This window comes from Lepisosteus platostomus (assembly GCF_059453375.1).
Source record: "Lepisosteus platostomus isolate fLepPlt1 chromosome 5 unlocalized genomic scaffold, fLepPlt1.hap1 SUPER_5_unloc_4, whole genome shotgun sequence".
NCBI lineage: Eukaryota > Metazoa > Chordata > Actinopteri > Semionotiformes > Lepisosteidae > Lepisosteus > Lepisosteus platostomus.
The window spans coordinates 224,498-251,986 of record NW_028291474.1 but is presented as its reverse complement, the minus strand read 5'-3'; the positions used below and the strand labels follow the sequence as shown (position 1 = coordinate 251,986).

General features: G+C 40.0%; 6 non-coding genes across 6 annotated transcripts; 1 reads left to right on the top strand and 5 right to left on the bottom strand.

Annotated features, from left to right (window-relative positions):
• The first annotated feature begins 138 nt into the window (after positions 1 to 138).
• Positions 139 to 212, top strand: trnat-agu (transfer RNA threonine (anticodon AGU)). The gene has a single exon. It is a non-coding gene; the product is annotated as a tRNA-Thr (tRNA).
• Positions 213 to 5,451: 5,239 nt separating this feature from the next.
• On the bottom strand, positions 5,452 to 5,562 carry trnal-caa (transfer RNA leucine (anticodon CAA)). Its single transcript has 2 exons — positions 5,525 to 5,562; positions 5,452 to 5,497 (listed from the first exon to the last, which is right to left on the bottom strand). It is a non-coding gene; the product is annotated as a tRNA-Leu (tRNA).
• Positions 5,563 to 9,126: 3,564 nt separating this feature from the next.
• On the bottom strand, positions 9,127 to 9,237 carry trnal-caa (transfer RNA leucine (anticodon CAA)). The gene is made up of 2 exons: positions 9,200 to 9,237; positions 9,127 to 9,172 (listed from the first exon to the last, which is right to left on the bottom strand). It is a non-coding gene; the product is annotated as a tRNA-Leu (tRNA).
• A 3,549-nt stretch (positions 9,238 to 12,786) lies between these two features.
• trnal-caa (transfer RNA leucine (anticodon CAA)) lies at positions 12,787 to 12,897 on the bottom strand. The gene is made up of 2 exons: positions 12,860 to 12,897; positions 12,787 to 12,832 (listed from the first exon to the last, which is right to left on the bottom strand). It is a non-coding gene; the product is annotated as a tRNA-Leu (tRNA).
• A 3,577-nt stretch (positions 12,898 to 16,474) lies between these two features.
• trnal-caa (transfer RNA leucine (anticodon CAA)) lies at positions 16,475 to 16,585 on the bottom strand. Its single transcript has 2 exons — positions 16,548 to 16,585; positions 16,475 to 16,520 (listed from the first exon to the last, which is right to left on the bottom strand). It is a non-coding gene; the product is annotated as a tRNA-Leu (tRNA).
• Positions 16,586 to 20,164: 3,579 nt separating this feature from the next.
• On the bottom strand, positions 20,165 to 20,275 carry trnal-caa (transfer RNA leucine (anticodon CAA)). The gene is made up of 2 exons: positions 20,238 to 20,275; positions 20,165 to 20,210 (listed from the first exon to the last, which is right to left on the bottom strand). It is a non-coding gene; the product is annotated as a tRNA-Leu (tRNA).
• Between the last annotated feature and the right edge of the window lie 7,214 nt (positions 20,276 to 27,489).

The window sequence follows — 27,489 nt, the reverse complement described above, 5'->3', positions numbered from 1 at the left end:
CTATACGTTTCTCTTAGTGTCTGGGCTCCTATTGAATGTAAATGAGGCAACGTGCTCAGCCAGCAGACTCAGCGCTTACTGAACGCAGGTGTCTCAGAGCGGTGTGTCCAAGTCGCAGTAAAAGAGGAGGATTCTGTCGGCGCCGTGGCTTAGTTGGTTAAAGCGCCTGTCTAGTAAACAGGAGATCCTGGGTTCAAATCCTAGCGGTGCCTTTCTTCCTGTCTTCTCGCACCGTTTGTTGTTATAGAGAACATGCTTCTGCATTACCTCAGTCAATATCACCGGGAATGTGAATAGAAATGTAAACATCAATATTTCTGCTGTCTCCTGAGAAACACAAGTATAGAGTCAAAACACAATAAATAATGCAAAAAAAATATTCAGTTAACACCCAGATGTGACAAAACACATTTAAGACTAACATCCCCTTTAAATATGCATTTCCTTAATATCAGTTCTCTTCCCTCCCCAGGACACCTGCAAATTCACTAGAGCATATTAAAAGCTGTGTGTAAGTCTTACATGTGTTCTGTCACATCTGGGTGTTAAATTAATAGATGTGTTGTGTTATTTAATATGATTTGACTCCACGCTTGTGTTTCTCGGGAGACAGCAGAAATATTGGGGATTTGCGGCTACAGAAAATAATGTGAACTTTACAGGCAAAAGTAAGGTTACGTTAAAGAAACAAAAACGTATTGTCACCTTTTTCAACGTGATTTTTTAAGACATTTGTTCGGAATAGTATATCTTCTCGTGTCTGTGGCTATCTTACAATAACGGAGGTGAAATAGCAGGAATGTGCGGAAAGAATCGGAGATTGAACAGAAGACTCATCCAGTCGATAGTAAGGTTGTGTAGGACCGCACACCCTACGATGTCAGTGTTGAGTAGTGAGGTTTAAAAGCTTCTTCACGAACCAGGAAGGAGTACAAACCTAAAGTCTTCTGATCCGTAATCAGACACGTTATCCATTGCGCCATTGGCGTTTGTATTGCATTCAGAGCCGCTACTATTCATGTGTCTTGTATGTGTGTCTAGTTACTACGTCTTTCATTATGTCTGGTTTAAAATAATGTATCTTTAAAACAGACAAAGGGTTTATGAGTCTCCCTGAAATTCAAGAATAAAAAATATCGCGTTTAAAAAGAATACAGATATGCCAGCGATAGAAAACGGAGCGTCTTAAGTGCGCGCTATCACTGAACTAAACTCCCGATCGGTAAGTTTGTCGGCGGCTTTTTAATTGTGTTAGGAAGAGCAAACAGTCCACAGTGTACATTTTAAAGGTCTAAGCAAAACAATCAGACGTGAGGATTAGGATTAGGATCCAGAACAGGAGCCTTTACTTCTTTATATACTGAGGTTTCGGGTGAACGTCAAAGTGAAAGACAAATTCGCAATTTTCACTTTTTGATTAAGGAACAAGAAAACACCATCCTTCAAACTGGATTCAGACCAGGGACATAAGAAATGCCCACTGTTTTTGTCTATAGTCTTAAGATCCAGCAATTGAGCTATCGAGAGGTCGGAAAGCAAACGCTTTGTCACACGTGTAGCCCAATGTAGTGTAGTGTTCCTCTATTTAAATCCCAGTTCGACGTCAAAATACTCACTCCCATAGTCTCGTTCAGAAGAAGAAATGGACCAGGCTTCCACTGTATAAACGTCCAGAGTTCTTATAAAACGTTTGAAGGGACATCAGTGCAGGCTGAAATTGACCCTTTTTCTAGTGGGATCAGGATCATATAAAACCTTTCTTTTGGATTGAGAAGAGGATCATGGAGACACTCAAAATATCCCTGTCTTTGCTTCTTTCAAGGATGAATGGAGTATTGATCTGCAAGCATCGGTTTAAATCAAAACTCTCTGCTACTGCAGTTGCTTGTTTGAGAGTTTCTTCAAATCTTTCAACTGAACGTTGATATCAAGATATATTGACGGTAATATCATAGGGACTTTGGTTTTCTTTTGATCGAAAATTGTATTAAAATACAAGCCTCTTTCACAGTTGTATAATACTTTCCCTTGCATCCTCAGATAAAAATTCTAAATACCACAAAGTTACAACATATGGAATAGCATTTATTTTAAAATGTATTTTAAAATTTGCATTTATTTAGAGCTGTATTTAGAGCTTAGTAAAGATAGCAATGCTAATATTGATGGAGTAGAAATGTAAGATGAATTGATAGCTTTTTCTGAACTAAAAAAGTCCTACAACGCCTCCTGTAACAGGTAAGGACTCATAGCAAGACATTGCTATTGCATTGCGCATTTTGCAGATACGACCAGTTTCTGCTTCTGGGGAGTGCATCTTTTCCAAACTGAAATTAACAAGAACATTTTCAAGATGCGCCATGTCCCTAAATCGTTCATCAGGACTACTATTAATATCAGGTGAAAGCAGTACAAAGCATAAATTTAACCTAAATATTAAGAGACTATATCTGTCAGCTACTGCTGTAAGCCATGTTCAGCCAACGCTAGAAATATTACTGCTCTACTACAGAAGCTAAAGAAAGCAAGTCCGACTTAGAAACGGATCACAAGTCGAAAACATAAACCGACGAGGATGGGATTCGAACCCACGCGTGCAAAGCACAATGGTCCATCGCCTTAACCACTCGGCCACCTCGTCACGAGAGCCACCCCCCTTGGGCATGATTTTGCTCGGCGACCAGGCTCAGCGCACATCGACCTCAGATGTCTCAGAGCGGTGTGTCCAAGAGGCTGTATAAGAATAGGTAATAGGTTTATTCCATGCTGAAAAAAAGAAGAACGAGAACACAACGTTTCGCCCGTGGAGCCTTCTTCAGGTGTGAGAGAGACAGGGCAGTAGGCAAAGGTAAAATAGCGAGAGAACAAAGGTTTTAGGGTGGGTACCCACCTGTATAAGAATAGTATTCTGCCGGTGCTGTGGTAAAGCTGGTTGAAACACCTGTTTCATAAAGAGGAAATCCTGGATCCGAATTCCAGCGGTACCTTTTTTTCCTGTCTTGTTTTACAGAACATGTAATTTGGGACACTCAAAGAGGTCTTGATTTGGTTTATTCATTTCGTTTGCAGAACAACTTTTTTTTAAAATCATACAGCTTGCGAAAGATGAAATGCGAGCGAATTTTTTGTTCACCAAAAGTATGTAAATGAAAAAAAGCAAGGTGTAAGCATTTCTGTGGTGCAATCGGTTAGCGTTTTCGGCTATTAACCCCCAGGTGGTTTTTTTGATCCCACCCAGGGACGCACTTCTTCCTATAGTAAACATCTTCACCGCAAAAATTTAATTGTTCCGCAAAACCTGAACTATTTTGATATTTGCAGTAGTAAACAATTGAGTACCAGAGTCAACATTACCGGGAATTTCCAATAATTACCGACATTGGCAACTTGCAAGCAGTTAGTATTCACCCATGGAATTATATGTTCCAGTGAGTGGCGGGAGAATTCACTTATGCTCCCGTTGCATCTTCAGCTAAAGTAATTAAAAAAACAATGCAAAATTGTTCGAGAACTTGACAAGCAAAAACAACAGATCGCCGGAGCTCTATTTTAATATTTTCGTATATTTACCTTAATTTGAATATAAATGTTAACATAAACGCTGTTCAATATAATGTAATGTTGTTGTACTTTTAAAATATTTTAGCTGAGGGTGAGAGGGGGGATATTACGCCTTGCCAAACATCTAAAATAACTGTAAAAGGGGATGGCATTTTAATAAAACTGGCAATCAAAAGAAAGTTACAATTTGTATGGTATTATGCTCAATATCCCTCGATATTGAAGGTCAGATGAGGAATTTGAAGAAACTATCAAAGAAACAACGGCAATAGCAGAGGGTGTTGATTTTGAACCAGTGTTTGCACCTCAGTAATCCATCAGTCTTCGCTTGACAGGCTTCCTCAAGATATTCGGTGTTCTATAAAAAAAATCGACAATTAAGCGCAAATGTGACAAGAGGCAAAGACTGCGGCAGAGGAGGAATAAACTCCACTCGATGACTGTATGTATACGTCTGTCTAATATTCGGCCCCTGCAGGGGCATCATATTCGCTGAACTGCCTGCCAGCGTGTGTACGGTCTTATACTGTAATTCAAGAATATCAATGGTCAGACGCTTACAACGGGTGTTTGTGTTTGTATTATTTAGAGAATTGAAAAAACATTTTCAAAACTACAGCTCGAATGAAATTAAAAAAAACGTTTATTTGTCTCTTTGCTGTAACAACTGTGCCAAAACTATCCAGATACAGCAGAATTTAACTAGATTTTATTGGATTTTAGGAAATGTATTTTTGCGCATTTCTCTATACGATCAGAATACCTTCCTGTTTTCACCGTGTTTATTGTTTCTGCCTATGATATCTCGGAAAGAAAGACCCAGTATCTGTTCACCGAAATATTTCAGGAGTTTGCTGTGGTTTGAGAGGAGTGTATGAAGGTAATGAAAGAGTGAGGACACGCGCATTCCGCACGGGGAGCGCAGAGCAATGAGCCGCGACTGCAGCTCTCCGAGTCTTTTCTTATACAACCTCTGAGTCCGGACACACAGCGTCTCCAGCCAGAGATTTACAGTTCAGAAAACGGCTGTCTCGAGCAGAAACTGATCTTCCTGCTTTAGTTAAGGTTTGGTTATTGTGGGGGTTTAGCGCTTGTATCTCTCTTCTCTTACTAAACACTACTACTGTAAAGTATATAAATAGAAGCTAAAATGCAGCTAAAATACTTCAGTAAGGCCGAGCAGATAGGAAAGTTTAATAAAAATGTTCTATGATCTATGTTCTAGTTGCCCATATTTTTTAAACTCTCGGTTCGAGCTCTGATTTAATCCTCTCGGCTCCTGCCGCTGTCACCGGGAGAGTGGCTGCATTCCGTAGGGCTACAGGCTGATTTCACAATGCCACATTTAATGAAATACAGGGGAAACCGCAAGGAAAAAGATATTGTAACGCAACGGAGGCTCAGGCAGGCGCCCTTGCCGCATTAGGTCGGCCCCATCCCGACTGAGGCTCGAACCCGGGACTCCCGCGTCTCTCTGCAGCGACCCAGCCCCGTGAGCTAAAGAGAGATCTCTCTACAGCCCGATAGCTGTAGTCCTGCTATCACAGGGAAGGACGGTGACATCACCTGCTCTGGTACGCCGGCTCTTACACAGTGCCTGTCGGCCGTAAGCGTTACAATATGTTTTAATACATCTTCTTCTGGATTTATATTTCGATCTTTCACCTTTGAATGCATACCTTGACCGTAAATCTTTACTCGATTACAGGCACCCCAAACAGTTCTTAAGGGAGAAATCGAAGCCTATTTGACTTTCTGCTAATCACATTGAAGTGTTCACGAAGCATTTCCCTGCCCATCATGTGCCCGCAAGCCTGTTTCTCCGTTTTCTTCTTTCTGTCGTTGTCAGCGAGCACAAGAAGACAGGAAAAATGCAAGAGAGGGAAGAGCTGTCAGGAGTGGGATTTGAACCCACGCCTCTATTCAGAGACCAGAACACCCAAGCAATGGAAAGACAGGAGTCCTTGAGTCTGGCGCCTTAGACCATTTGGCCATCCTGACAAGTTGCGTAAGTTGGTGTGTTAAAAGCACCAGTAGTTCACAAAACTGAGAAATGCTTTGCTGGAGAAGCGCCACGTTGCCTAATGTTGCCTAAACGGATCGCGGAAATCAAATATTCGGATCGATTTAGAGTGTGCTTTACAGCCTTTGTGTAATATTTTAAATTGTTTTTAAAAAGTGTGTACTGTGTACTACGTTTAGGATTAGTTAGTGTGGTAGAATATGGAGATCATCTCCAGCTCTGAGCTCAACTGCAACAACAAGTCGTGCTGAACAAAGTCAGAGTTCAGCTGAACCTTTGCTCAGTGTGGTGCTCAGGACTCAGGAGTATTGTTGTGGTTCTAATTAGCACGAACTGCAGGGGCTCTGAATCAGAACATTTCAATATATCTGTTCAGTAAGTTAAAATGCAGGACATGTTAAAATCAGATTATCACTGTGTCTCTGTCCCGTTTGTATATAACCGAATGTTTAAAAGATACCAGTAAGGACACACAACTACTAATGCGGTACTTATTGGAAATAGTCCCAAAACAAGTACGTCCGGCAGCTGGTAGACCCCTGTAATAATTTTGCAGTGACACTTTGAAGATTTACGCTCTATTTAAATATTAATTTACTAAATTTCAGTTCTCTTTTCTCACACTCCCTGGCATAACTGAACTCTCACTCTCGCATACTAAAGGCTTTACATTCATTAGCTGTAATACAGATTCTAATAAAGACAGAATGAAACTGTTTGTTTTGTGTCTCATGGTGATCCTCTTCTCGATCCAAATGAAATGTTTAATATGATCCCTCGAGAAAGAAAAGGAGTCAATTTCCGCCTGGAAAGATTGATGCTCCATCAAACATTTTGTAATATCTCCGGAAGTTTATACAGTAGAATCCTGGTATGTGGCTTAAATTCAAGGTAAACAAGACTAAGGAAACGAGTTGGAAACGATGTCGATCTGGGATTTAAATCATCCGGAACATTTCACTACATCGGACAGTATCTCCTGACATCTGTTGGTAGCTCAGTTGGAAGAGCGGAGGACTGTAGTGGAAACAAGAGGGAATCCTCAGGTTCCTGGTTTGACACCGGTTTGAAGGAAGGTGCCCTTTGTGTATTTCATTCAAACAGTTAAAATAGCTGATCTTTTTCCACTCAGACTTTGATCACAAGCTCAATAAACGACGAAGCAGAGGCTCTTGTTCTGAATTCAGCTCACGTCTGATTGTCTTGTTTTGGCCAAGATCTGATCTTTGAATTCAGGGAATACTCTGTCTGCTTTGTACAGTAATTCAAAAGTAGATACAAATGTCACTTTTTTATTGTAGATATAAAGGTGTTCTCTGTTTTCAAAGGATAGGTACTTAATTGGCTTTATGATTTGGTTTTGATTTTGTATCGTTGTATTATTAAGTTTGTGCTTTTTGTATTTTTAACATATTGTGAACTTATTTTTGAAACAAATGCTTACAAAAGCAGACACGGCACACATCTGTTTATACCAGCGGTGAATTGTATATTTTTATTAAGTAGAAGCTACTGCGCACTTCTGGGAGTATAACAGGTTCGATATAAAGTGGCAAAAATATAAAAGGGGAAAATACCCCAGACTGGGTGTAAAGGCCTCGTTGTGACTGTTGTTTTATTGTTGAATACAGCATACTGTGCACGAAATGTTGCAGAAACACAATCTGATAGTTAAATAATTAGTATGAGGCCACGGATCCAAATATTAATTGCTGATTTTTTTAAGTGATATCTTCCTATCCTCTGGTAGAAGTAACACGATGTGAGCAATTGTTTTTTGTTCTTTTTTTTCACGTTGCGATCCAAAAAGCCTCAGATGCACAGTCTGACAGCAACCAAACCAGAATGGATTCTGCTGGGAGCCGGACTGAGCTCATTCTTGCTCCCTGTGCTGAAAACAGAATTAGCTCTTCCTCGAACATCGTCTACAGCTGCTGGATGGTGCTCTACGTCCTGCTGCTCCAGCAATTATTTGGACGAAAGACAGATCACTTGTGCGCTTTTAACCTTCTCGCAGCTACAGGCGAGACTGAAGCTGGCGATATAAAGGAACGCGCTGGTACACTTTCTCGAACTTTCACAATCGCGATAAGCATTTTTTAAGACCTTTGAAAAACTAGATATAGATATAGATAAAACTAGATAAAAAACATGAGCTTTATCGGTTTTTACATTAATCGATTTTGAATCAAATTTGATCTTTTTACATTGCATTTTACGTTGAAATGTAGCATGCATACCTAATCCACCAACGGACAGAGCAATATTTTACGTTGCCCTCCAGAGCTTCCAACGTTTGATGGATTTGTATGGGTGTCTGTATGATACCACTACAGCACTGGGGTAGGTGCAAAATCCACTTTCACAAGACTTTTTCAGTGTCTTCTCTCTCAAATGGACCGAAGCATAGGAGCCAATATAAGAGAAAACGACAGATGTTTAAACAGAGTATGTCCCAATGTCTGCGACAACGCATTGTGATTTTGTATAAACGCAAATGGTTTATCATTTAAAAGCCAACATCATTCTTTTTATCCCTGGCGCTAATACGCTACCATACATGCGAGCTGTTGTGTGAAATAAAATTCATATGTGCGTAGGAAGGCAAAATAAAATCCAGAACTGTGTTGGTGACATCGATAAACAGGGCTCATGTTCACAACAAAACTTTACTGTATAAAAGGTTAATATTCGTAAATATATATTTTTTTTAATTATGCAAGGTGTCTGTTAAACCATTCATGAAGGATTTTTAGACAGAAAAACACACCATTATATGAGAACATATATTTACTATATCTGCATTTAACTCACTTTTTAACAATATCAATTTCAAGGCCGATATAAATTGCTGCCCTGCTTTTTTGTCATAAATACATAAGCTTGTTATGTCTTGTGTCAGAAATAAACTGCATGAAATTTGCTAAAGCAACAGATCTTCCTGCTTTAGTTAAGGTTTGGTTATTGTGGGGGTTTAGCGCTTGTATCTCTCTTCTCTTACTAAACACTATCTACTGTAAAGTATATAAATAGAAGCTAAAATGCAGCTAAAATACTTCAGTAAGGCCGAGTAGATAGGAAAGTTTAATAAAAATGTTCTATGATCTATGTTCTAGTTGCCCATATTTTTTTAACTCTCTGTTCGAGCTCTGATTTAATCCTCTCGGCTCCTGCCGCTGTCACCGGGAGAGTGGCTGCATTCCGTAGGGCTACAGGCTGATTTCACAATGCCACATTTAATGAAATACAGGGGAAACCGCAGGGAAAACAATATGTTTTAATACATCTTCTTCTGGATTTATATTTCGGTCTTTCACCTTTGAATGCATACCTTGACCGTAAATCTTTACTCGATTACAGGCACCCCAAACAGTTCTTAAGGGAGAAATCGAAGCCTATTTGACTTTCTGCTAATCACATTGAAGTGTTCACGAAGCATTTCCCTGCCCATCATGTGCCCGCAAGCCTGTTTCTCCGTTTTCTTCTTTCTGTCGTTGTCAGCGAGCACAAGAAGACAGGAAAAATGCAAGAGAGGGAAAAGCTGTCAGGAGTGGGATTTGAACCCACGCCTCTATTCAGAGACCAGAACACCCAAGCAATGGAAAGACAGGAGTCCTTGAGTCTGGCCCCTTAGACCACTCGGCCATCCTGACGAGTTGCGTAAGTTGGTGTGTTAAAAGCACCAGTAGTTCACAAAACTGAGAAATGCTTTGCTGGAGAAGCGCCACGTTGCCTAACGTTGCCTAAACGGATCGCGGAAATCAAATATTCGGATCGATTTAGAGTGTGCTTTACAGCCTTTGTGTAATATTTTAAATTGTTTTTAAAAAGTGTGTACTGTGTACTACGTTTAGGACTAGTTAGTGTGGTAGAATATGGAGATCATCTCCAGCTCTGAGCTCAACTGCAACAACAAGTCGTGCTGAACAAAGTCAGAGTTCAGCTGAACCTTTGCTCAGTGTGGTGCTCAGGACTCAGGAGTATTGTTGTGGTTCTAATTAGCACGAACTGCAGGGGCTCTGAATCAGAACATTTCAATTTATCTGTTCAGTAAGTTAAAATGCAGGACATGTTAAAATCAGATTATCACTGTGTCTCTGTCCCGTTTGTATATAACCGAATGTTTAAAAGATACCAGTAAGGACACACAACTACTAATGCGGTACTTATTGGAAATAGTCCCAAAACAAGTACGTCCGGCAGCTGGTAGACCCCTGTAATAATTTTGCAGTGACACTTTGAAGATTTACGCTCTATTTAAATATTAATTTACTAAATTTCAGTTCTCTTTTCTCACACTCCCTGGCATAACTGAACTCTCACTCTCGCATACTAAAGGCTTTACATTCATTAGCTGTAAGACAGAATGAAACTGTTTGTTTTGTGTCTCATGGTGATCCTCTTCTCGATCCAAATGAAATATTTAATATGATCCCTCGAGAAAGAAAAGGAGTCAATTTCCGCCTGGAAAGATTGATGCTCCATCAAACATTTTGTAATATCTCCGGAAGTTTATACAGTAGAATCCTGGTATGTGGCTTAAATTCAAGGTAAACAAGACTAAGGAAACGAGTTGGAAACGATGTCGATCTGGGATTTAAATCATCCGGAACATTTCACTACATCGGACAGTATGTGCCAGAGAGCATCTCCTGACCTCAGTTGGTAGAGCGGAGGACTGTAGAAGAAACAAGAGGGAATCCTTAGGTTGCTGGTTTGACACTGGTTCGAAGGAAGGTACCCTTTGTGTATTTCATTCAAACAGTTAAAATAGCTGATCTTTTTCCACTCAGACTTTGATCACAAGCTCAATAAACGACGAAGCAGAGGCTCTTGTTCTGAATTCAGCTCACGTCTGATTGTCTTGTTTTGGCCAAGATCTGATCTTTGAATTCAGGGAATACTCTGTCTGCTTTGTACAGTAATTCAAAAGTAGATACAAATGTCACTTTTTTATTGTAGATATAAAGGTGTTCTCTGTTTTCAAAGGATAGGTACTTAATTGGCTTTATGATTTGGTTTTGATTTTGTATCGTTGTATTATTAAGTTTGTGCTTTTTGTGTTTTTAACATATTGTGAACTTATTTTTGAAACAAATGCTTACAAAAGCAGACATGGCACACATCTGTTTATACCAGCGGTGAATTGTATATTTTATTAAGTAGAAGCTACTGCGCACTTCTGGGAGTATAACAGGTTCGATATAAAGTGGCAAAAATATAAAAGGGGAAAATACCCCAGACTGGGTGTAAAGGCCTCGTTGTGACTGTTGTTTTATTGTTGAATACGGCATACTGTGCACGAAATGTTGCAGAAACACAATCTGATAGTTAAATAATTAGTATGAGGCCACGGATCCAAATATTAATTGCTGATTTTTTTAAGTGATATCTTCCTATCCTCTGGTAGAAGTAACACGATGTGAGCAATTGTTTTTTGTTCTTTTTTTTCACGTTGCGATCCAAAAAGCCTCAGATGCACAGTCTGACAGCAACCAAACCAGAATGGATTCTGCTGGGAGCCGGACTGAGCTCATTCTTGCTCCCTGTGCTGAAAACAGAATTAGCTCTTCCTCGAACATCGTCTACAGCTGCTGGATGGTGCTCTACGTCCTGCTGCTCCAGCAATTATTTGGACGAAAGACAGATCACTTGTGCGCTTTTAACCTTCTCGCAGCTACAGGCGAGACTGAAGCTGGCGATATAAAGGAACGCGCTGGTACACTTTCTCGAACTTTCACAATCGCGATAAGCATTTTTTAAGACCTTTGAAAAACTAGATATAGATATAGATAAAACTAGATAAAAAACATGAGCTTTATCGGTTTTTACATTAATCGATTTTGAATCAAATTTGATCTTTTTACATTGCATTTTACGTTGAAATGTAGCATGCATACCTAATCCACCAACGGACAGAGCAATATTTTACGTTGCCCTCCAGAGCTTCCAACGTTTGATGGATTTGTATGGGTGTCTGTATGATACCACTACAGCACTGGCGTAGGTGCAAAATCCACTTTCACAAGACTTTTTCAGTGTCTTCTCTCTCAAATGGACCGAAGCATAGGAGCCAATATAAGAGAAAACGACAGATGTTTAAACAGAGTATGTCCCAATGTCTGCGACAACGCATTGTGATTTTGTATAAACGCAAATGGTTTATCATTTAAAAGCCAACATCATTCTTTTTATCCCTGGCGCTAATACGCTACCATACATGCGAGCTGTTGTGTGAAATAAAATTCATATGTGCGTAGGAAGGCAAAATAAAATCCAGAACTGTGTTGGTGACATCGATAAACAGGGCTCATGTTCACAACAAAACTTTACTGTATAAAAGGTTAATATTCGTAAATATATATTTTTTTTAATTATGCAAGGTGTCTGTTAAACCATTCATGAAGGATTTTTAGACAGAAAAACACACCATTATATGAGAACATATATTTACTATATCTGCATTTAACTCACTTTTTAACAATATCAATTTCAAGGCCGATATAAATTGCTGCCCTGCTTTTTTGTCATAAATACATAAGCTTGTTATGTCTTGTGTCAGAAATAAACTGCATGAAATTTGCTAAAGCAACAGATCTTCCTGCTTTAGTTAAGGTTTGGTTATTGTGGGGGTTTAGCGCTTGTATCTCTCTTCTCTTACTAAACACTATCTACTGTAAAGTATATAAATAGAAGCTAAAATGCAGCTAAAATACTTCAGTAAGGCCGAGTAGATAGGAAAGTTTAATAAAAATGTTCTATGATCTATGTTCTAGTTGCCCATATTTTTTTAACTCTCTGTTCGAGCTCTGATTTAATCCTCTCGGCTCCTGCCGCTGTCACCGGGAGAGTGGCTGCATTCCGTAGGGCTACAGGCTGATTTCACAATGCCACATTTAATGAAATACAGGGGAAACCGCAGGGAAAACAATATGTTTTAATACATCTTCTTCTGGATTTATATTTCGGTCTTTCACCTTTGAATGCATACCTTGACCGTAAATCTTTACTCGATTACAGGCACCCCAAACAGTTCTTAAGGGAGAAATCGAAGCCTATTTGACTTTCTGCTAATCACATTGAAGTGTTCACGAAGCATTTCCCTGCCCATCATGTGCCCGCAAGCCTGTTTCTCCGTTTTCTTCTTTCTGTCGTTGTCAGCGAGCACAAGAAGACAGGAAAAATGCAAGAGAGGGAAAAGCTGTCAGGAGTGGGATTCGAACCTACGCCTCTATTCAGAGACCAGAACACCCAAGCAATGGAAAGACAGGAGTCCTTGAGTCTGGCGCCTTAGACCACTCGGCCATCCTGACGAGTTGCGGAAGTTGGTGTGTTAAAAGCACCAGTAGTTCACAAAACTGAGAAATGCTTTGCTGGAGAAGCGCCACGTTGCCTAATGTTGCCTAAACGGATCGCGGAAATCAAATATTCGGATCGATTTAGAGTGTGCTTTACAGCCTTTGTGTAATATTTTAAATTGTTTTTAAAAAGTGTGTACTGTGTACTACGTTTAGGACTAGTTAGTGTGGTAGAATATGGAGATCATCTCCAGCTCTGAGCTCAACTGCAACAACAAGTCGTGCTGAACAAAGTCAGAGTTCAGCTGAACCTTTGCTCAGTGTGGTGCTCAGGACTCAGGAGTATTGTTGTGGTTCTAATTAGCACGAACTGCAGGGGCTCTGAATCAGAACATTTCAATTTATCTGTTCAGTAAGTTAAAATGCAGGACATGTTAAAATCAGATTATCACTGTGTCTCTGTCCCGTTTGTATATAACCGAATGTTTAAAAGATACCAGTAAGGACACACAACTACTAATGCGGTACTTATTGGAAATAGTCCCAAAACAAGTACGTCCGGCAGCTGGTAGACCCCTGTAATAATTTTGCAGTGACACTTTGAAGATTTACGCTCTATTTAAATATTAATTTACTAAATTTCAGTTCTCTTTTCTCACACTCCCTGGCATAACTGAACTCTCACTCTCGCATACTAAAGGCTTTACATTCATTAGCTGTAATACAGATTCTAATAAAGACAGAATGAAACTGTTTGTTTTGTGTCTCATGGTGATCCTCTTCTCGATCCAAATGAAATGTTTAATATGATCCCTCGAGAAAGAAAAGGAGTCAATTTCCGCCTGGAAAGATTGATGCTCCATCAAACATTTTGTAATATCTCCGGAAGTTTATACAGTAGAATCCTGGTATGTGGCTTAAATTCAAGGTAAACAAGACTAAGGAAACGAGTTGGAAACGATGTCGATCTGGGATTTAAATCATCCGGAACATTTCACTACATCGGACAGTATGTGCCAGAGAGCATCTCCTGACATCTGTTGGTAGCTCAGTTGGTAGAGCGGAGGACTGTAGTGGAAACAAGAGGGAATCCTTAGGTTGCTGGTTTGACACTGGGTCGAAGGAAGGTACCCTTTGTGTATTTCATTCAAGCAGTTAAAATAGCCGATCTTTTTCCACTCAGACTTTGATCACAAGCTCAATAAACGACGAAGCAGAGGCTCTTGTTCTGAATTCAGCTCACATCTGATTGTCTTGTTTTGGCCAAGATCTGATCTTTGAATTCAGGGAATACTCTGTCTGCTTTGTACAGTAATTCAAAAGTAGATACAAATGTCACTTTTTTATTGTAGATATAAAGGTGTTCTCTGTTTTCAAAGGATAGGTACTTAATTGGCTTTATGATTTGGTTTTGATTTTGTATCGTTGTATTATTAAGTTTGTGCTTTTTGTGTTTTTAACATATTGTGAACTTATTTTTGAAACAAATGCTTACAAAAGCAGACATGGCACACATCTGTTTATACCAGCGGTGAATTGTATATTTTATTAAGTAGAAGCTACTGCGCACTTCTGGGAGTATAACAGGTTCGATATAAAGTGGCAAAAATATAAAAGGGGAAAATACCCCAGACTGGGTGTAAAGGCCTCGTTGTGACTGTTGTTTTATTGTTGAATACGGCATACTGTGCACGAAATGTTGCAGAAACACAATCTGATAGTTAAATAATTAGTATGAGGCCACGGATCCAAATATTAATTGCTGATTTTTTTAAGTGATATCTTCCTATCCTCTGGTAGAAGTAACACGATGTGAGCAATAGTTTTTTGTTTTTTTTTTTCACGTTGCGATCCAAAAAGCCTCAGATGCACAGTCTGACAGCAACCAAACCAGAATGGATTCTGCTGGGAGCCGGACTGAGCTCATTCTTGCTCCCTGTGCTGAAAACAGAATTAGCTCTTCCTCGAACATCGTCTACAGCTGCTGGATGGTGCTCTACGTCCTGCTGCTCCAGCAATTATTTGGACGAAAGACAGATCACTTGTGCGCTTTTAACCTTCTCGCAGCTACAGGCGAGACTGAAGCTGGCGATATAAAGGAACGCGCTGGTACACCTTCTCGAACTTTCACAATCGCGATAAACATTTTTTTAAGACCTTTGAAAAACTAGATATAGATATAGATAAAACTAGATAAAAAAACATGAGCTTTATCGGTTTTTACATTAATCGATTTTGAATCAAATTTGATCTTTTTACATTGCATTTTACGTTGAAATGTAGCATGCATACCTAATCCACCAACAGACAGAGCAATATTTTACGTTGCCTTCCAGAGCTCCAACGTTTGATGGATTTGTATGGGTGTCTGTATGATACCACTACAGCACTGGCGTAGGTGCAAAATCCACTTTCACAAGACTTTTTCAGTGTCTTCTCTCTCAAATGGACCGAAGCACAGGAGCCAATATAAGAGAAAACGACAGATGTTTAAACAGAGTATGTCCCAATGTCTGCGACAACGCATTGTGATTTTGTATAAACGCAAATGGTTTATCATTTAAAAGCCAACATCATTCTTTTTATCCCTGGCGCTAATACGCTACCATACATGCGAGCTGTTGTGTGAAAGAAAATTCATATGTGCGTAGGAAGGCAGAATAAAATCCAGAACTGTGTTGGTGACATCGATAAACAGGGCTCATGTTCACAACAAAACTTTACTGTATAAAAGGTTAATATTCGTAAATATATATTTTTTTTAATTATGCAAGGTGTCTGTTAAACCATTCATGAAGGATTTTTAGACAAAAAACACACCATTATATGAGAACATATATTTACTATATCTGCATTTAACTCACTTTTTAACAATATCAATTTCAAGGCCGATATAAATTGCTGCCCTGCTTTTTTGTCATAAATACACAAGCTTGTTATGTCTTGTGTCAGAAATAAACTGCATGAAATTTGCTAAAGCAACAGATCTTCCTGCTTTAGTTAAGGTTTGGTTATTGTGGGGGTTTAGCGCTTGTATCTCTCTTCTCTTACTAAACACTATCTACTGTAAAGTATATAAATAGAAGCTAAAATGCAGCTAAAATACTTCAGTAAGGCCGAGCAGATAGGAAAGTTTAATAAAAATGTTCTATGATCTATGTTCTAGTTGCCCATATTTTTTTAACTCTCTGTTCGAGCTCTGATTTAATCCTCTCGGCTCCTGCCGCTGTCACCGGGAGAGTGGCTGCATTCCGTAGGGCTACAGGCTGATTTCACAATGCCACATTTAATGAAATACAGGGGAAACCGCAAGGAAAACAATATGTTTTAATACATCTTCTTCTGGATTTATATTTCGGTCTTTCACCTTTGAATGCATACCTTGACCGTAAATCTTTACTCGATTACAGGCACCCCAAACAGTTCTTAAGGGAGAAATCGAAGCCTATTTGACTTTCTGCTAATCACATTGAAGTGTTCACGAAGCATTTCCCTGCCCATCATGTGCCCGCAAGCCTGTTTCTCCGTTTTCTTCTTTCTGTCGTTGTCAGCGAGCACAAGAAGACAGGAAAAATGCAAGAGAGGGAAAAGCTGTCAGGAGTGGGATTTGAACCCACACCTCTATTCAGAGACCAGAACACCCAAGCAATGGAAAGACAGGAGTCCTTGAGTCTGGCGCCTTAGACCACTCGGCCATCCTGACGAGTCGCGTAAGTTGGTGTGTTAAAAGCACCAGTACTTTACAAAACTGAGAAATGCTTTGCTGGAGAAGCGCCACGTTGCCTAACGTTGCCTAAACGGATCGCGGAAATCAAATATTCGGATCGATTTAGAGTGTGCTTTACAGCCTTTGTGTAATATTTTAAATTGTTTTTAAAAAGTGTGTACTGTGTACTACGTTTAGGACTAGTTAGTGTGGTAGAATATGGAGATCATCTCCAGCTCTGAGCTCAACTGCAACAACAAGTCGTGCTGAACAAAGTCAGAGTTCAGCTGAACCTTTGCTCAGTGTGGTGCTCAGGACTCAGGAGTATTGTTGTGGTTCTAATTAGCACGAACTGCAGGGGCTCTGAATCAGAACATTTCAATTTATCTGTTCAGTAAGTTAAAATGCAGGACATGTTAAAATCAGATTATCACTGTGTCTCTGTCCCGTTTGTATATAACCGAATGTTTAAAAGATACCAGTAAGGACACACAACTACTAATGCGGTACTTATTGGAAATAGTCCCAAAACAAGTACGTCCGGCAGCTGGTAGACCCCTGTAATAATTTTGCAGTGACACTTTGAAGATTTACGCTCTATTTAAATATTAATTTACTAAATTTCAGTTCTCTTTTCTCACACTCCCTGGCATAACTGAACTCTCACTCTCGCATACTAAAGGCTTTACATTCATTAGCTGTAATACAGATTCTAATAAAGACAGAATGAAACTGTTTGTTTTGTGTCTCATGGTGATCCTCTTCTCGATCCAAATGAAATGTTTAATATGATCCCTCGAGAAAGAAAAGGAGTCAATTTCCGCCTGGAAAGATTGATGCTCCATCAAACATTTTGTAATATCTCCGGAAGTTTATACAGTAGAATCCTGGTATGTGGCTTAAATTCAAGGTAAACAAGACTAAGGAAACGAGTTGGAAACGATGTCGATCTGGGATTTAAATCATCCGGAACATTTCACTACATCGGACAGTATGTGCCAGAGAGCATCTCCTGATTTCTGTTGGTAGCTCAGTTGGTAGAGCGGAGGACTGTAGTGGAAACAAGAGGGAATCCTTAGGTTGCTGGTTTGACACTGGTTCGAAGGAAGGTACCCTTTGTGTATTTCATTCAAACAGTTAAAATAGCTGATCTTTTTCCACTCAGACTTTGATCACAAGCTCAATAAACGACGAAGCAGAGGCTCTTGTTCTGAATTCAGCTCACGTCTGATTGTCTTGTTTTGGCCAAGATCTGATCTTTGAATTCAGGGAATACTCTGTCTGCTTTGTACAGTAATTCAAAAGTAGATACAAATGTCACTTTTTTATTGTAGATATAAAGGTGTTCTCTGTTTTCAAAGGATAGGTACTTAATTGGCTTTATGATTTGGTTTTGATTTTGTATCGTTGTATTATTAAGTTTGTGCTTTTTGTGTTTTTAACATATTGTGAACTTATTTTTGAAACAAATGCTTACAAAAGCAGACATGGCACACATCTGTTTATACCAGCGGTGAATTGTATATTTTATTAAGTAGAAGCTACTGCGCACTTCTGGGAGTATAACAGGTTCGATATAAAGTGGCAAAAATATAAAAGGGGAAAATACCCCAGACTGGGTGTAAAGGCCTCGTTGTGACTGTTGTTTTATTGTTGAATACGGCATACTGTGCACGAAATGTTGCAGAAACACAATCTGATAGTTAAATAATTAGTATGAGGCCACGGATCCAAATATTAATTGCTGATTTTTTTAAGTGATATCTTCCTATCCTCTGGTAGAAGTAACACGATGTGAGCAATTGTTTTTTGTTCTTTTTTTTCACGTTGCGATCCAAAAAGCCTCAGATGCACAGTCTGACAGCAACCAAACCAGAATGGATTCTGCTGGGAGCCGGACTGAGCTCATTCTTGCTCCCTGTGCTGAAAACAGAATTAGCTCTTCCTCGAACATCGTCTACAGCTGCTGGATGGTGCTCTACGTCCTGCTGCTCCAGCAATTATTTGGACGAAAGACAGATCACTTGTGCGCTTTTAACCTTCTCGCAGCTACAGGCGAGACTGAAGCTGGCGATATAAAGGCACGCGCTGGTACACCTTCTCGAACTTTCACAATCGCGATAAACATTTTTTTAAGACCTTTGAAAAACTAGATATAGATATAGATAAAACTAGATAAAAAAACATGAGCTTTATCGGTTTTTACATTAATCGATTTTGAATCAAATTTGATCTTTTTACATTGCATTTTACGTTGAAATGTAGCATGCATACCTAATCCACCATCGGACAGAGCAATATTTTACGTTGCCTTCCAGAGCTTCCAACGTTTGATGGATTTGTATGGGTGTCTGTATGATACCACTACAGCACTGGCGTAGGTGCAAAATCCACTTTCACAAGACTTTTTCAGTGTCTTCTCTCTCAAATGGACCGAAGCACAGGAGCCAATATAAGAGAAAACGACAGATGTTTAAACAGAGTATGTCCCAATGTCTGCGACAACGCATTGTGATTTTGTATAAACGCAAATGGTTTATCATTTAAAAGCCAACATCATTCTTTTTATCCCTGGCGCTAATACGCTACCATACATGCGAGCTGTTGTGTGAAAGAAAATTCATATGTGCGTAGGAAGGCAGAATAAAATCCAGAACTGTGTTGGTGACATCGATAAACAGGGCTCATGTTCACAACAAAACTTTACTGTATAAAAGGTTAATATTCGTAAATATATATTTTTTTTAATTATGCAAGGTGTCTGTTAAACCATTCATGAAGGATTTTTAGACAAAAAAACACACCATTATATGAGAACATATATTTACTATATCTGCATTTAACTCACTTTTTAACAATATCAATTTCAAGGCCGATATAAATTGCTGCCCTGCTTTTTTGTCATAAATACACAAGCTTGTTATGTCTTGTGTCAGAAATAAACTGCATGAAATTTGCTAAAGCAACAGATCTTCCTGCTTTAGTTAAGGTTTGGTTATTGTGGGGGTTTAGCGCTTGTATCTCTCTTCTCTTACTAAACACTATCTACTGTAAAGTATATAAATAGAAGCTAAAATGCAGCTAAAATACTTCAGTAAGGCCGAGCAGATAGGAAAGTTTAATAAAAATGTTCTATGATCTATGTTCTAGTTGCCCATATTTTTTTAACTCTCTGTTCGAGCTCTGATTTAATCCTCTCGGCTCCTGCCGCTGTCACCGGGAGAGTGGCTGCATTCCGTAGGGCTACAGGCTGATTTCACAATGCCACATTTAATGAAATACAGGGGAAACCGCAAGGAAAACAATATGTTTTAATACATCTTCTTCTGGATTTATATTTCGGTCTTTCACCTTTGAATGCATACCTTGACCGTAAATCTTTACTCGATTACAGGCACCCCAAACAGTTCTTAAGGGAGAAATCGAAGCCTATTTGACTTTCTGCTAATCACATTGAAGTGTTCACGAAGCATTTCCCTGCCCATCATGTGCCCGCAAGCCTGTTTCTCCGTTTTCTTCTTTCTGTCGTTGTCAGCGAGCACAAGAAGACAGGAAAAATGCAAGAGAGGGAAAAGCTGTCAGGAGTGGGATTTGAACCCACGCCTCTATTCAGAGACCAGAACACCCAAGCAATGGAAAGACAGGAGTCCTTGAGTCTGGCGCCTTAGACCACTCGGCCATCCTGACGAGTTGCGTAAGTTGGTGTGTTAAAAGCACCAGTAGTTCACAAAACTGAGAAATGCTTTGCTGGAGAAGCGCCACGTTGCCTAATGTTGCCTAAACGGATCGCGGAAATCAAATATTCGGATCGATTTAGAGTGTGCTTTACAGCCTTTGTGTAATATTTTAAATTGTTTTTAAAAAGTGTGTACTGTGTACTACGTTTAGGACTAGTTAGTGTGGTAGAATATGGAGATCATCTCCAGCTCTGAGCTCAACTGCAACAACAAGTCGTGCTGAACAAAGTCAGAGTTCAGCTGAACCTTTGCTCAGTGTGGTGCTCAGGACTCAGGAGTATTGTTGTGGTTCTAATTAGCACGAACTGCAGGGGCTCTGAATCAGAACATTTCAATTTATCTGTTCAGTAAGTTAAAATGCAGGACATGTTAAAATCAGATTATCACTGTGTCTCTGTCCCGTTTGTATATAACCGAATGTTTAAAAGATACCAGTAAGGACACACAACTACTAATGCGGTACTTATTGGAAATAGTCCCAAAACAAGTACGTCCGGCAGCTGGTAGACCCCTGTAATAATTTTGCAGTGACACTTTGAAGATTTACGCTCTATTTAAATATTAATTTACTAAATTTCAGTTCTCTTTTCTCACACTCCCTGGCATAACTGAACTCTCACTCTCGCATACTAAAGGCTTTACATTCATTAGCTGTAATACAGATTCTAATAAAGACAGAATGAAACTGTTTGTTTTGTGTCTCATGGTGATCCTCTTCTCGATCCAAATGAAATGTTTAATATGATCCCTCGAGAAAGAAAAGGAGTCAATTTCCGCCTGGAAAGATTGATGCTCCATCAAACATTTTGTAATATCTCCGGAAGTTTATACAGTAGAATCCTGGTATGTGGCTTAAATTCAAGGTAAACAAGACTAAGGAAACGAGTTGGAAACGATGTCGATCTGGGATTTAAATCATCCGGAACATTTCACTACATCGGACAGTATGTGCCAGAGAGCATCTCCTGACATCTGTTGGTAGCTCAGTTGGTAGAGCGGAGGACTGTAGTGGAAACAAGAGGGAATCCTTAGGTTGCTGGTTTGACACTGGGTCGAAGGAAGGTACCCTTTGTGTATTTCATTCAAACAGTTAAAATAGCTGATCTTTTTCCACTCAGACTTTGATCACAAGCTCAATAAACGACGAAGCAGAGGCTCTTGTTCTGAATTCAGCTCACGTCTGATTGTCTTGTTTTGGCCAAGATCTGATCTTTGAATTCAGGGAATACTCTGTCTGCTTTGTACAGTAATTCAAAAGTAGATACAAATGTCACTTTTTTATTGTAGATATAAAGGTGTTCTCTGTTTTCAAAGGATAGGTACTTAATTGGCTTTATGATTTGGTTTTGATTTTGTATCGTTGTATTATTAAGTTTGTGCTTTTTGTGTTTTTAACATATTGTGAACTTATTTTTGAAACAAATGCTTACAAAAGCAGACATGGCACACATCTGTTTATACCAGCGGTGAATTGTATATTTTATTAAGTAGAAGCTACTGCGCACTTCTGGGAGTATAACAGGTTCGATATAAAGTGGCAAAAATATAAAAGGGGAAAATACCCCAGACTGGGTGTAAAGGCCTCGTTGTGACTGTTGTTTTATTGTTGAATACGGCATACTGTGCACGAAATGCTGCAGAAACACAATCTGATAGTTAAATAATTAGTATGAGGCCACGGATCCAAATATTAATTGCTGATTTTTTTAAGTGATATCTTCCTATCCTCTGGTAGAAGTAACACGATGTGAGCAATTGTTTTTTGTTCTTTTTTTTCATGTTGCGATCCAAAAAGCCTCAGATGCACAGTCTGACAGCAACCAAACCAGAATGGATTCTGCTGGGAGCCGGACTGAGCTCATTCTTGCTCCCTGTGCTGAAAACAGAATTAGCTCTTCCTCGAACATCGTCTACAGCTGCTGGATGGTGCTCTACGTCCTTCTGCTCCAGCAATTATTTGGACGAAAGACAGATCACTTGTGCGCTTTTAACCTTCTCGCAGCTACAGGCGAGACTGAAGCTGGCGATAGAAAGACACGCGCTGGTACACCTTCTCGAACTTTCACAATCGCGATAAACATTTTTTTAAGACCTTTGAAAAACTAGATATAGATATAGATAAAACTAGATAAAAAAACATGAGCTTTATCGGTTTTTACATTAATCGATTTTGAATCAAATTTGATCTTTTTACATTGCATTTTACGTTGAAATGTAGCATGCATACCTAATCCACCAACGGACAGAGCAATATTTTACGTTGCCTTCCAGAGCTTCCAACGTTTGATGGATTTGTATGGGTGTCTGTATGATACCACTACAGCACTGGCGTAGGTGCAAAATCCACTTTCACAAGACTTTTTCAGACCTGGGTAAAGTTAGCTTGAAGTTCAAAAACAATTTTGGCACGCCCGTAGCGCTTTCACGAAATCTCTTAGAGTTACAAAAACACTTGCTTTGTGTATAAAATACATTGTGGATGATTTCTCAGCCTTTACTTTTTCGGTTTTATGAATTTTTTTGACCAAGCACGAATATTCTTTTGTCCATATCTCCGCAATGGAAGCACAGAACGCCTTCAAACCAAAAGCATTTTAAAGACCACGACTTCTGGATATTTCCACAGCCTTTACATCAAACTATCAGTGAGCTTATTATCTTTTTTTAAACCTCCGGTTTTTCATCGATGCGTAATTACGCACGAACTGGAACCCGGGGGACCGCTGTGTGCACACGTTCACAACGCGAGAAATAATGTTCAATACGGCTTCATGCGAAAAACCCGTATATGACCATAGGAAGCAGAACAGCGCAGTCTCCCATTACCCAGACTGTAAGCACGGGAATAAAGCTTTGTTTGATTTCTGAAACCCTTCCTTTACGCCCTGTTTTCATTCAGGTAAGGGTCAACTATATTGAAAATACTACTGACAGCAGGAAGATTAAAATATTCTTTACTCAGCAGCTTATTAAAAACAGTTCCCATGATGTTCAAACCGATTTTTTACACAGAACACTGGCACAGCTTTGCATTCTGAATCTCTTTTTCTCATGCTTTTATTTAATATGGCACAATGCACTGGGATGGGGGTATTCTGTTCACAAACCAATAGCATTTAAACCACAGCACCCACAATGCTGCAAGTGTTTTGCACACTAAGCAGGTCCTCTGAATTTTCCCAGCTTTGTTTTGGGTTGTGGAACCTTTCTTTATATTTTTTAGGATTTTCTGAAGATAACACTACAGGTAATACACTGGGATAGGTGGGTCATCTTCATGGCTCAATAGCATTTCAAATACAGCACCCACACTGCTGTACCCAATGTTTTACACACCAGACAGGCCCCCGGAACTCGTACAACCTTGCTGTGGCTGTGGTCCCTTTCTTTATTTTGTAATGATTTTCTGAAGATAACACTACAGGTAAATATAGTGCCATAGGCGGGTCGACTTCATGGCTCAATAGCATTTCAAATACAACAGCCACACTGCTGAAACCACGTGTTTTACACACCAGACAGCCCCCAGAACCTTATACAACCTTGCTGTGGTTGTGGCCCCTTTCTTTATTTTTTTATGAGTTTTTCAATATGGCACCATTAGACAGGCGGTACATGGGGATAGTACATCGTGCTCTTCATGAGTCAATAGCTCTTCAAGCACAACAGCCACAGTGCTGCAACCAGGTGTTTTACACACCAGACAGCTCCCCTAACCTTATACAACCTCGCTTTGAGTTGTTTAACATTTCTTTCAAATCACTTGGGTTCATCAATCATTTGATCATTTTTCATCATGGAATAAACCTATTACTTGTTCCTTGGAGATTACCATCTGCTGATAAGATATGATCGCTATATTGACCATATACAATTTCTTGCATAAGGAATTCATATTTTGCATACACCGATCCCCCCGGAGTCCCAAGTGATTCTGGTTTTGGAAAGCTAAAGGACAATGAGCTTCACGATACCAGGGGGACAGTGGGTGGTCAAGTCTCCCCTAAACAATGGATCTTGTCAGATTATGATGTCAGTGCATTTAATAATGTTGTTGAACTCTCTTTAGCCCAAATACAGAGGAGCCCAGACCCAGAATGTTACACATACTGGCAGAGAGTGATCTCATTATGTGTGTTTGGATTTTAACAACTATTTTTATTGTTTGCTAGAACCAAAACAATCTATGTTAGACATTTTCATCTTCAGCCAAAAATACAAACCTGTGTACGTAGTGTGGTGCAGGTTCTTGTCCCATCCTGCTCTTGGTCCAGGTTGGAGGGTTGCACCAATTCTGAGTCTTGTTAGCTGGTATCGATGGGTTTGGGGGTGTTGATACCAGAGTGGTCCAGGAGGGGGATTCAGGTGTCTCGGGGGCATTCTTGCTTTTCTATGAGTTCAGGTTGATTCTGTTGGTTCTGTCATGTATCTCCCTCACGCAGGCAAGCGCTCCCGCATTCCCTCGAGCTCTCCCCATACCAAACGTGCACATGTCAATCAGTCCTCTACTTAAACCCTCATCTGTCCCCCGGTCATTGCTCACGATTGAGATTCTCTCCCGGAGCTTACCTACTAACTACGCCTTTGCCTTACTATGACTTCTCCCCTGGACCTCGACCCCGCTTTTCCGACAACCGCTTTAGCCACTCGATTTTGTACCTTCGCCTGTTTTACACTTTCTCGGATCCTGACCCCAGCCTGTCTCTTCGTTTACGCCTCTGCCTACCGACGCAACTTCTACGCCTTCCCGGACTCCGACCCCTGCCAGTCCCTCGACTATGCCTTCGCCTGTCGATTCTGTGCCTACGCCTGTACTACGCCTTCCTGGACTCAGGCCCCTGCCTGTTTACTCTGACTACACCTGCGTCTCGCGCCAACCCTACCAAGGGCACCGCATTGGATCCCTATCCTCAGCAGTCAGCCCCTGCGTGACAGGTTCTGAGTGTCTTGGTTACATCCGTTTGTGTGTATAGATAAAAAAAAACTATTGAAGAGCACCCCCACACCCCCCATCTGTCTCGGTGGAAGTTTCCATGTTCAAAAAATCCTAAAAAGATAATTAAAGTTGCACACAACAAAGCATGACTGTGAAAGGTCAGGAGGCCTGCCTAGTGAGCACAACACTTGATTACAGTCAAAAAAACCATTAAAAAATAAAGAAATGTTCCACAACTCAAAGCGAGGTTGTATAAGGTTAGGGGAAATATCTGGTGTAAAACACCTGGTTGCAGCACTGTGGCTGTTGTGCTTGAAGAGCTATTGACTCATGAATAGCACCCCCCAATCCCCATGTACCGCCTGTCTATGGTGCCATATTGAAAAACTAAAATTCTTATTAAAAAAATAAATAAAGGGGCCACAACCACAGAAAGGTTGTATAAGGTTAGGGGACCTGTGTGGTGTGTAAAACACTTGGTTTCAGCAGTGTGGTTGTTGTATTTGAAATGCTATTGAGCCATGAAGACTACCCACCTATCGCACTGTGTTACCTGTAGTGTTATCTTCAGAAAATCATAAAAAAATAAAGAAAGGGGCCACAGCCACAGCAAGGTTGTATGAGGTTCGGGGGCCTGTCTGGTGTGTAAAACACTTGGTTTCAGCAGTGTGGCTGCTGTATTTGAAATGCTATTGAGCCATGAAGTCGACCCACCTATGGCACTATATTATTACCTGTAGTGTTATCTTCAGAAAATCATTACAAAATAAAGAAAGGGGCCACAGCCACAGCAAGGTTGTACAAGGTTCGGGGGGCTGTCTGGTGTGTAAAACACTTGGTTTCAGCAGTGTGGGTGCTGTATTTGAAATGCTATTGAGCCATGAAGATGACCCTCCTATGGCACTATATTACCTGTAGTGTTATCTTCAGAAAATCATTACAAAATACAGAAAGGGGCCACAGCCACAGCAAGGTTATATAAAATTAGGGGGCCTGTCTGGTGTGTAAAACACTTGGTTTCAGCAGTGTGGGTGCTGTATTTGAAATGCTATTGAGTCATGAAGATGACCCACCTATCCCAGTGTATTACCTGTAGTGTTATCTTCAAAAAATCATAAAAAATTAAAGAAAGGGGCCACAGCCACAGCAAGGTTGTACGAGGTTCGGGGGCCTGTCTGGTGTGTAAAACACTTGGTTTCAGCAGTGTGGGTGCTGTATTTGAAATGCTATTTAGCCATGAAGATGACCCACCTATGGCACTATATTACCTGTAGTGTTATCTTCAGAAAATCATTACAAAATAAAGAAAGGGGCCACAGCCACAGCAAGGTTATATAAAGTTAGGGGGCCTGTCTGGTGTGTAAAACACTTGGTTTCAGCAGTGTGGGTGCTGTATTTGAAATGCTATTGAGTCATGAAGATGACCCACCTATCCCAGTGTATTACCTGTAGTGTTATCTTCAAAAAATCATAAAAAATTAAAGAAAGGGGCCACAGCCACAGCAAGGTTGTACGAGGTTCGGGGGCCTGTCTGGTGTGTAAAACACTTGGTTTCAGCAGTGTGGGTGCTGTATTTGAAATGCTATTTAGCCATGAAGATGACCCACCTATGGCACTATATTACCTGTAGTGTTATCTTCAGAAAATCATTACAAAATAAAGAAAGGGGCCACAGCCACAGCAAGGTTATATAAAGTTAGGGGGCCTGTCTGGTGTGTAAAACACTTGGTTTCAGCAGTGTGGGTGCTGTATTTGAAATGCTATTGAGCCATGAAGAAGACCCACCTACCCCAGTGTGTTACCTGTAGTGTTATCTTCAGAAAATCATAAAAAAAGAAAGGTTCCATAACCCAAAACAAAGCTGGGAATAGTCAGATGACCTGCTTAGTGTGCAAAACACTTACCTGCAGCATTGTGGGTGCTGTGGTTTAAATGCTATTGGTTTGTGAACAGAATACCCCTATCCCAGTGCATTGTGCCACATTAAATAAAAGCAAGAGAAAAAGAGATTCAGAACGCAAAGCTGTGTCAGTGTTCTGTGTAAAAAGTCGGTATGAACATCATGGGAGCTGTTTTTAATAAGCTGCTGAGTAAAGAATATTTTAATCTTCCTGCTGTCAGTAGTATTGTGAATATAGTTGACCCTTACCTGAATGAAAACAGGACGTAAAGGAAGGGTTTCAGAAATCAAACAAAGCTTTATTCCCGTTCTTACAGTCTGGGTAATT